Source organism: Acanthisitta chloris, unplaced genomic scaffold, assembly GCF_000695815.1.
Source record: "Acanthisitta chloris isolate BGI_N310 unplaced genomic scaffold, ASM69581v1 scaffold7900, whole genome shotgun sequence".
Taxonomy (NCBI): Eukaryota; Metazoa; Chordata; class Aves; order Passeriformes; family Acanthisittidae; genus Acanthisitta; species Acanthisitta chloris.
Window position 1 is genome coordinate 28,341 of NW_008652163.1, and position 11,727 is coordinate 40,067.

Below are 11,727 nucleotides of genomic sequence, written 5' to 3' on the forward strand. Positions count from 1 at the left end.
CACAGAAGAAATCACTGCAGCTGCTGTACAACATGAGGATTTTTAAGTCGACTATTCTAGGCCAAGTCTTTGCCTGGAGGGAACTCTTGGGAGTTGCTGAAACTGTTTAAGCCTGCTAGGCAGTCCTTTTGGGTGAGTCAAGTGCTACATTTGAGGTTTTAAAGTGTGGCTCAACTGTGAAAATCGCTCTGAGAGAGGAGTGAACCTTCAAGGTTTGTGCTACAACATCTACACACTTCTTTATTTGTAAAAAATGAAGTGTTTCCAAGCCTGAAAAGAGAGGCATAATAATCTTCCAGCTTGTTTCTACACTTCTTTATTTGTAAAGAATGAAGTTTTTCCAAGCCTGAAAAGTGAGGCATAATAATCTTCCAGCTTGTTTCCTTTGCACATATGATTTCACAGAAGGAAAATACAGGAGCATGGGCTCAAAGGAGTGCAGGAGTCCTCAGAGAAGAGGGCTTGAAAATACCTTGCAGTTTGTTGGAGCAAGTAAGTTGAAGTGCAGAAGAGAGGCTGAGAGGTGACAGAGAATCAGTTCATCCTGAAATGTAAAGCACAAGAAAAATCTGGGCTGCAATTCTGATTTTCAGAAAATGCATATTGCTGAGTCAAATTCTCTAGGATATTACACAGTGAAAACTTTTACTCCTTCCTCATCTTTCTCTCAGATTATGTGTACAAATTTTTCTTCATAGTTTTTCTTCAGCTTTTAAATCCAGATGTACAATACTGTGAGGTGAATGTGTTAACATGCTGGACATAATATGATAATATTACTCTGTACAACGTTTCATAATGCAAATCTCTGTGGAAAAAGGTAACCCAAGAATTCCAGCAGTAACTTCCTTGTTCTGTTTTTGGAAAAAATGATAGATATTTGTGCTCTCGATTCTGTTTGCTCCAGTGCTCTCCTGTCAGCTTGAAAGGATCAGAACAGCTCTTTTCTACTAGAACTGGTTTTGAAAGATGAACATCTAAACACTGTAGTCTTCCCTATCCCACAGTGCTGAATGGATTCAGCAAAGCATTGAAATGCACATTCTAAATTGATGTTTGAATGAGGTTGCCTAGAATCCAGTTTACATTTGTGTTTGTTTAAAATGCATTTGAGGACCATTAGCACATGCATCCTTTCAGGAAACCTTTACTAGGACACCAGAGGAAATTAATTATGTGTAGATTTGATGTAACCTTAACATGCATGGAATTGCAGTCCATTAGGTTTTTTTTGTTTTAATGACCAGAATAGAAAATGAAAAACAAATGAAATATTTAGGAAACTATTATTATGACTATATGAAGCAAATCACGCAAGCAAAAAGCTTTAATAATAGTGAAAATAATATGTTATGTAAATTTTAGAGTCTGTATATGTTTTATTTTCAGCTGTTGAATTTCCAGTGTGGAAACTGGTAGTACTATTCAGTTTTGCTTCTCTGCTAACTGAAGTCTATAATCAAACAAATATTTTTTAAAAAGATTGATCCCCAACTTCTTTTCATGTATCTCTAGCATCTTCTCAGTTAGGAAAGGACTTATGTCTATGAAATAGACTTGCAGAGGAAAACATCTCCATAGTAGGTGGTGGAGCTCTGTTTTAACTTGTTCTACAAAAGGCACCCAGTCAGTTTTATTGATTCAATTTTTTGAAACTGTCTTTCAAGTAGTTATTTTAAAATATAACCTTAGTGAAACTGAAACTTGTTTTAACTTGACATGCTAACAGGCATTTTTTAAAAGTATTGGCTTTATTGAAAGGGAGTCTGAATATCACCTCTTAAGTGTCTAAGTTCTTATACTCTGGTCCTTCCATAAGTAATGGAGAAGCTTTCAGACAGTGATTTAAACCCTACTTCTAGAAATATGAATTTTACATATTACCTAAAAAAAAGAAAATAAAAAAGGAAATGAAATTATTCAGGAAATTCTGCTAAAGAACTAGACAAAGCAAAATGCTAGTTCATGGATATCAAATTTATTGGCATGGATGGTCTGACACGAGAGGCACAGATAAATGTGGGACTGTCATTTAATATTTCCCAAATGAGGTTGAAAAGGTAAAAGTTAAAAGTGATTGTTCTAGTAGTGTATGCATAGGAGAGCTGGTTAAAATTGAAAAAGGTTCTTCTTGGGTATTTTGAACTTCAAAGATGAATGTTTCCTGAAATGTCACACTTCCATTACATATGGCTCATAACCTTTAAATGTGGTTACAGTAAAACAAAGTGTATTTCAGATTCAACACATTAATCCTCGATGAGAGACGTGCAGAGCTGTCATTTTTTCCAAACATTCAGATATGGTCACTGGGGTTTCCATGGGTCTGTTCCACAGAGACACTTTGCCTTTTACCAGGTAAACACAGATTTATTTTTTCCCTAGAAAATTGAGAAAATTTTGCCCTCAAAGAAAAGCAGCTCCATACAATCTGCAGTGCTACCCTCTTGTTTCTGTTAAACTTTTCAGGGCTAAGAAACCCATTTTCATGATGTTGCCATAACACTGTGCCTTTATTTGCTTTGTTTAAAAAAAACAACATTTCTGGTAAACATTGTCAGTGAAGCTGCATATTATCACCCGAGTGCCATCTGGAAGGGTCTGTCTGTCAACCTGACTGTTGGAAAATTAGGAGATTACAAGAAAGCTGGATAGTATATGGTTTCTGCTTTTTCTATTTTGGTTTGCAAATTCCTGCATCATATGTGCAAGCCTGTGTGCCCATAACTGTATTCAGTATTTTGGACCAGTGGCTTTTCTAATTAGTTTATTATTTATTTGCCAAACATTCTCTGTGCATATATGGGTCATTGCATAACATGGCACTGAAGCTCTATTGCTCTGGGGGGATAGAAGTAGTTCCAGATTTATTTTTAAAAGTACAAAGACAAATTGTTCAGAGGGAGAAAGTTAACAGCAGTTGGATCCCTCTGCCCCTATGACTCTTATGCCATAAAGTGTGATAGTCATTTCTGAGGGAGGGAGGAAGTTGAATGCAGAAACATCTGTGCTAAATGTCCAGTGGCTTTGGCATCTGAGCAATGAATCTTGTGTGATGAATAGGCCTGGCCTGGTGTCTGGTGAGGAGAGAACATGGAGAGCAGAAGCAAGAAAACTCCTGGGTCTACATTTTAATAGGTGAAGGAAGAACCTCAGTGGTGCAAAGGGAATCACCCTCCACCTCCCACCACTTGGTCCCCGAGCAGCAGACACCTTGGCAAGGCAACCCTAAATATTTTCTCTACCATAATGGCCCATTCCCTCAGCAAGCCCAGAGGTCTGTGCTGGGTGTTTGAACACAAGGTTCCATGGGCTGCACAGTTTAGTATTTATTTCAAATAACTTGAAATATGGCAGGAATCAGTGGTGGAGAACGTAATCTTTCACTTTGAGACCCACAGATTATATACATTTCCTACTATTTGCATGATAATAAAAACGATGGCAAATGACCCCAAAGTCCTGGAAGTTGGACCAAGAGGAGAGGAAAATCAGGGGCTGTGTTGGGATGTGTTTGCTGCTGGGTCTGGGGCAGATTCAGGGTTTAACACAGCTGAGGAGCTGCAGGGATGAAGCATAAGGGAGTTTCAGTAAGTGTTGCTTTTGTGTCCTCTATTGTTTATCAGCTAAAGCTGAAACACCAATAATCACCCAAAGGAATTACAGTCTTAGTCTTAAGCTCTCAAGATCTCTCAGTTTAGAAGCTTTTCAACTGATTTCAAGAGTGTGACTGAGAGAAATAATATAATACATGAGACATAGCATCATTTTGGATTCACTTGTGAGGGAGAATACAGAGACATTGGTTGCAAATACTCCCCTTATTTTTTAAAGAATGCAGAGTTCATAATACCTCAGCTTTTAAGCTGTAGAAATGCTACTACCATAAGCATCACTAACATGGCAAAGAAATTTTTTTTCTTTCATTTTTGTTCTGATTTTATAATAATGGTATAGATAGAATGATAGAAACCAATCACACAGCACAGCTGCAGATTCTGAAAAGAATTTTTATCACTTAATATTTTGAAAAGTAAAAGCTGCAATTGCTTGAAAAAAAATGAACATGCACTGTAAATTCTCACAAAGGAATGTTCAGTTTATCAATTATGGGTATTTTAAAGCACTGATAGACCTGTATTTGAATGCACTTCTATAAGCTATTATATTACCATTATTCTTATAATAATTTTATTGTACTTGTTTACTTCTGTGTCACCAAACTTTGGTTTCAATCGTCGCACATGTAAGCTCAAACTAAGTGGTAATTTAAAAACTGATCATTTCAAATATGGATTCAGGAAAAGTAAGACTGGAAGAAGCACTAAATACAGAATTTTGAAGGCATTCTTATTGTGGCTCACAAGTTTACATCTTTTTCAATTTTTTTTTTATATTCACAGACTGGAAAACATTTTTCTTTTTTTAGCTAAGAGAAGCAGGTAGTTTCTTAAGGTCTTCCAAATTAAACTTGTTTGCTCTGGATTTTGTTGTACCCTAAGCCCCAGAAGAAGTTGGATTCCCTTGTTTTCCATCCCATCATGGGACAGGAACAGCAGTGCTGTGGTTCAGAGAGGAGAGTCCTGACCCTCAAATGGTTGCTGATGAGCGAAAATCTTTAGTGGTTGAATTCTGCTAAAAGAGTGCTGACCCTCAAATGGTTGCTGATGAGCAAAAAAATCTTTAGTGGTTGAATTCTGCTAATCTTCCTTCTTGGGATGCACTAATTTGGGTTTCTCTTCTCTACAAATCCAACTTGACAGGAAACCTTGAGGAGTAAAGTGAAGTTTGAAGCCACAGCTCCTTCTTCTGTGTTGCCTGAAATTAGCCAAAGGATTACAAGCTGCCTTGAAAGACCATGTGGCCATGTAAGCATGGTCATTGTAGGAAAACAGGCAAACCCTAAACCTGCCAAAAACCCCTGTGCCCTCTCTGATTTCCCTCTTTATTTATTTTTCCTTCCTCCCTCTCATACACAAGTCTTTAAGTCTCTGTCAGGTCTTTGCTAGGTGCAATGGCTCACTCTTCCATAAAATGTAGCTCACTGTTCTCACACAGGGTGCAGATAGGATGGCTCATAATATGTTTGGCTGAGTTTGCATTTTGCTTGAGCTTTCAGTGTCTTTTGGCATCTAGGGAACCAAACATGATCCTATGGTATTTTACTGAACCGACTTCAAATGTATCCTTTTAGCCTCATGAGCAGATATATATAAAGCTCAGAGTGTTTTAGAAACTGGGCATTATTTCTATTCACACAGAATATTTTTGTCTTTCCTTGCTTTGATTTTTGTCTTCCATAGATCTGTAAATATTTTTTCTCTGAACAGGAAAGCAGTTTCTGGTATTATGCCAGAATAGATTTGCCTCCCCTAAGTGTTTAAAATGAGTTCTTCATGATGCTGTATTAGAAATGTTGCAGCCTCTGCTCTGCAAAAAGCTCATTCTGTAAGAAGTTAATAACAGTAAGAAATTAAGCTAAGAAGCAGGTGCCAAATAACCTAGCTGTACTTTTCACAGTTCTGAGTAATCTGTGCTTCTTTTTCCTAATGCCTTGACTAAAAAGGCTTATTTAGTGTGTGTGCTTCACACTGTAATATAGTGCTTCATTTCCCTCATAATTTCTGAAGCTGGGAGCTAAAGTAATGGTTTTCTGGGCCTTAGCACATTGCTTGATCTTGCAGAGTCTATTTCATGGTCTGCTAGATCCTAATGGAGATTGTTGGTAATGAGATAACATTTATTTATATAAAGTAAATTTACTGCCAACTGCCTAAAACTTACAAGTAATTGAAGTAATGAGTTGTTTGAAATTTTTTATTTTATTTTATCAGTATTTAAGAAAATACACAGTGGTCAAAATTACAACTCTCTAAAAAAACCCCTAAAATACTATGTTTCTATGACATGGTACCAAGACATAGTGTCTTTGCAAACTTTTAAATGAGGCTGTATATTAATGGTTCTGTTGGAGATATATTTATGTTTAGAGCTTGTGCTTCCTGAGCCATTAAAATAATTTGGCAATAAATGTTACACCTCATTCAGTAAAATCAGATCTTATGTGCATCTGTTAATGTAATCAATCTTAGAGCTTAAGCATATGCAGAAAGATGGGGAACTTGTATAGATGCTCTTGACAGGCTTTGAGGATGACCTTGATGTTTGCAGTGCTAATGGCATTTCTAGCAGAGACTCTGCAGTAGGTTTTTTGCCTAGAGCCACACTGTAAATTATTGCTGCATCAGAGATTACAGTTTAGTTGTTCAAGAGAGGTGGGAAAAAATTACCATGCTAAATTCCAATGTGGGATCTACAATACATCAGCGAAGACCAAACTGGGAAGTCTAGTATGGCAACATAGATGCTCTGCAAACCAAATAGAATCAAGACTGGGTTTTTCCTCTCAAAGAGCTCCTGTGCAGTGCACACCATCTAGGCTTTAATTTAGGAGATATGTCCTTCCAGTATGCACATGGAGGTGATGTGGGTGCCCCATTTCAGACGTTTTGAGGAGGTTTTGTTTAGATGTTGCTCATTTTTGCATGGTGAGTGGTTTCTAATCAGAACCACATTCCTTTTTTCAAACATGAACCAAGTTATAAACATCTAAACACCCAAAAATCTTTATATCAGCCCATTTGCAGTAGGGGGAAAGAATATTGGGAAAGATCTTTCTGTTGTTCACAAGGTTAGTAATTGGATTATATATTGATTTTAAGTTCAATTCTGTATCTGTAGAACAGAGTGATAATGTAATGAGTTTAGAGGTTTCCTGAGTTCAAGTTTGAAATAATGAAACCATGACTTAATCTTGTAGGTCATGTCAAATCTGTGCCAATAATTCCTTAGGTGATGGCCCATTATGTGTGCACCTACTACTTTAAAGGGTAGAAACTCTTTAAAATATCTATTAGCTCTGTTTTAATAAAACCTTCTTATTCCAAGTGTTGGAGAGACTGATGATTAAGATTTCAAGTGTTGTGGCCTCAGGCATTGCACCTAACTTTCAGAAATCTTTCCAAGTTACCTAAAATAATAACTTCTTCACTTTTTGCTTTTTCTTTCTTGTTTGGTGTTTTGGTTGATTGGTTGAGGTTTTTAAGAGTCAGGATCTTAGGGCTGTCTGAGGCTATGAAGTTGACAGACTTTACTGCACAGGAAGGATTATTGAGTGATTTAAATTTTATAACCAAAGCTTCTTAGATGGTTTAAAATATATGTGCATTACCTTTTCATTTGAATTTATACAATGCACAAGCAACATGGAAAGTAGTTTTTAAAAGGTTGCAAGAGAAACTTTATAACATGAAGATGATGGAATAAACCATGGCAAGCTTTGCCAATGTTATGGGAGGTGAGATTTTAGGTTTTGCAGTGGTATGCTCTGTCTTGTTCTTTGTAAATGGTGTTAGGTTGAAGCTATATGATTGGGTTTTGTTTTGCTTTTTCCAGAAGTGAGCATTTGTTTGGGTTGTTTTGAGGTTTTTTTCCTTGCTTAGTTAGTTAAGAGAGAGAAATTGTGCTTTCATTTATACTGATGTGAATCTGAAATAACCAAACTGCATTCATAAGCAGTTAGTCCAGACCTAGATGAGTCAGAAAAACAGAACCTAGCTACAGTATTCAGTGATGAGTAGGATGGAGATGAGACTTTAAAGAGGGAGATTTTAATTCATGTCCAAATACTTCTGGCACTACTGATATTAAATTCAGGTTTATGTTTTAGGAAAATATTTTAAATTGTTAAGGAAATAAGTTTAAGGGGAAAAAATCCCCTTCAATCTGCCCATATGCTACTGGGGAAGGTACCTTTTGCTCTTTCCATGCCTTTGGAGAAAAGCCAACCTAACATGCAAAGTATCTTGAAAGCAGCTGAGCCTGCAGCTGAGCACTGTGGCACCCTCAGCTCTGTTGTCCTCACTCAGGTACTGGCAAACCTGCAGTTGTTCAGGCAGTCACTCCATGGAGCTGAGCTGAAAACTCATGAGGAAAACCAAGCTTTCCAGCTCCAGGATTTCTGAATCAGCTCCGTGAATCTGTTCACTTTAACATGCAAAGTATCTTGAAAGCAGCTGAGCCTGCAGCTGAGCACTGTGGCACCCTCAGCTCTGTTGTCCTCACTCAGGTACTGGCAAACCTGCAGTTGTTCAGGCAGTCACTCCATGGAGCTGAGCTGAAAACTCATGAGGAAAACCAAGCTTTCCAGCTCCAGGATTTCTGAATCAGCTCCGTGAATCTGTTCACTTGGCAGTTACATTCTAGTTTGTTCTCCATCACTGGGGAAAAAGATAGGGCTGGGTGGGCCAGGGAAGGACACAGGTGCTGCACTCCTGGTGCCAGCCTGAGTGAGTGCTGATGTTTAGCTAGGAGTCATCGTTAGGTCTCTTCTGGCCAGTGAGTTTAACATTACCTCTGATGGAGGAGATGCTAGTGATTCCTAAAACAAGCAGCAGTGTGTGCTGCTGTGCCCAGAATGGCTGTGGAACTGGGATGGCAGGGTGGGTCCTGAAACAACTCATGGTTGGCACTCTGCCCTTTCCCCAGAATGGTTTCTTCTGCTGAGGACAGGATTTTACTTTGCATCAGGAAAAGCACAATTAAAACTGCACATCAGCTAAGTAGTTCACTTTTCTTGAATGTAGGTTAATGCCAGAGCTGATTTATTTTGTGAGGTTTTGTGATTTTCTTCTGAATTTATGAAAGGACCAGAACAATCTGTTCTTGGGGCATGTCAATCAACCAAATTAAAGCACAGAAAACTGGTGAATAAACACTATAATCAGTATAGAAAGAAAACAATTAGCAATCACCCAATAGCTCATTCAGTAACTGTGCAGAGCCAATGATTAACAGTAATATCCTGTCTCTGTGGCACATTTGGCCTTCAGCACTTTTAAAACACAACACCCAAACCCCTTGCAGCACATCCTTGGGTCAGACAACAAGATATTTCGAGTCAATAAGGCAGAAGCATAGTAAGGGTGCTGAAGTAGCTTATTTTTATAGAGCAGGGCTGGCCTTAAGGCATTAGCTGCTTTCAGTTGCCACGGTGTGTTTGGGGGCCGGGGCAGCCTCTCAGCAGGACAAGGGGCAGATCTGACAGGGCTTAGGTCAAAAATTGCACCTTGGAAAACTTCAGGTCACTCCTGCATGCTATGAAACAGCCACTGAATGTGTTCATGGTCACTTGCATTACTTGGACTTTACACAAATTCCCTCTGAGTTGCTGTCCTTTCCTATGTCATCTGAAGATGAATATATGCTCTGTCTTGTGGCTTGTAGAAGCTGAGCAGACACTGTCTGCAGAAGGTAATGTGGACAGAAGTGAATAAGTCATATGGAGAAGAGATGTCACTGTGCTTACTGAAAATGTGTGGCATTCCAAGCATAGGGGGTCACCATCAGAGGAAATTGCATGTGTAATGCCAAAGAGGTACATTTAGGCTGTAGCATTTCCTGAGTTGAAACTCAGCCTGGCATTGGAACAGCCAAGGTTCTCATCCATGCTTGTGGCTTTTGGAACAGTGAATGACATTTCAGATTTTGAGTTTGCCTTTCAGTAGAGCCAATGTCACTGTGATAGTTAGCCCCAAAGAGCAGCACAAATCTGTCGTATCCGTAGAGACTGGACAGACACGATGCTGTGTGTCTAAAGAGGAGGACTTCCCAAAGCTTCATTTCGAGGCATTCTCCACTCCAATATCAGCCAATGCATCAGTGTGGCTCTAGGGTACTACACTGACATTCAATTATTGAATTACTAGCTTCAGCAGGGTAAATAATTCTTTACTTTCTGTGGAAGGTTGCTATCATTGAATGGTTCTGTATTCAACTTCTAAAGCACTGCTTTGCAGAAGTACTTCTTCACAGGAACAGGCAAGTAACTTCTGTATGACCTATAAAACTATTTTTCATTTTCCTGGATGAAAGGTGTTATAAAAACATAAATGACTAATCACTTCTCAACATATATCTGCTTTTTATTTTTTTTTGTTTTAAGCAAGTAGCTTAAATATTTAGAGTGCAAAATCAATTGGCCAGATTGTACTGTAATGCTGGACTAATAGTTCTAGCAACAAAGAAGGTGCTGCATTATTTAAAATGTTAAGTATATATTTTGTATCTGAAATGCATGCTTTTCAAACAGAGGTTCCTCTTTTAATTACAATTGGAAAAAAGAGAACTTTATATGCAACGAGCATGTTCTAAGAACTACAGTACTTTACTCTGACCATTACACCTTTGGCAAAAATGCAGCATAATACAACTTTCTTTAATCAAAATGGCACAACTTTAAAAATAATCAGTTTAGGTTGATTTTTGAGCTCAGAAAAACACCCCAGTTCTAAGAAGCAGATGGAGTTACAAAGCTGTGTTGGAATAGAGCTAGTATGGTAAAATATTAATAAGAATGATTTTAACCTACCATGCATTGCCAAGAGCCAATAGCTTGAGAGAAAGTTGTCACACAGATGTGATGTAGCACAAGTGGTAGCTGGAATTGAGACTGCTAAAGAAAAATGTATGCAAACCAGAGCTGAAATGACAATTCTACAATGGCATCTGTGTGTGTGAAACCCAAACTGAAGGTTATGGATGAGATTCAAAGCAACACATCTGGGACTGATGTAATTATTGTGCTGAGCTGTCATTGTAAACTCCTCATTCAGCTGAGCCTTCCAGAGTACCACATGTAATGAAGTTCATGGTTCCTACTTCATTTAAAGCTGCATGCTCATATAGGTTGATTCCTCTTGGCAACGTTGCCAAGTCTTGTTGAATCTCAAAAGGAAGCTCCAGGCTTTAGGAAGGTGAGGTGGTAGATGTGGGTAACCTCAGTGGATTCCAATGGATTTAGAGGTGTTTTTGAGGTGTAGAAGGAAGGTAGAATGACAGTGTCTGGTGATGCATGGGGATGTGAGCAGATGAGGTACACAGGGCCCTCAGCTGTGAAGAAAAATTTGCATGTTTGTGCCTCTGAGGACAGCCCCTGGCCAAAATGCAGCTGGGCAATGTCTCTCCATACTCAGATTCAATGCTCTGCTGTAATTCCCTAAGGTACCTTGCATGGACTTTCAGGCATTTGACAAATTGAGAATATTTGGGCCTTTTATGATTCCTATACTATTAAACCTTGGCAGACACTGGGTTAAATTCCACTCTATTTCACTCCACTGTCTCCACTACCACCTTATACATTTGCTTTATGATAATTCCTAAATTTGTCAAGTGATTTTAAGGCCTTCCCACTCAGGAGACTGTGCTTCTGTCTAGATACTCGGTAGCTTGCAGGGTTGAGCTGTGTTTTAATGATATAATAAATCCTAATTTAGTACTTCCTCTCAGTACTGAAGAATTGCTATGGGCACATGGCAAAAATGCTGACTTTGTGTGTTAAACTCCTTGCAGGTTCAAAGAAGTTTTTAAATTATTGACAAGTTAACATTGTACCAGTCCATTTATGCTGAACAGGTATTATTTGTCTTTTGTAGCCAGAGTAATGTTCCATAAAAGTGTAAGTCAGCCTGAATTTCAGAATTTCTGCTTTGGCTAACTTGAAAAATACAACTATATGGCTCCAGGTTCAGGCTCACATGCTTGAGTACAATGGCAGTGACTATGAGAGAACAATCCCAGCACTGTGTGTGGCAAGGACTGTAAACAATGCTGTGAACAACAGACACATTGGAAGCTGAAATTGCTATCTCATCATTTTATGACAAT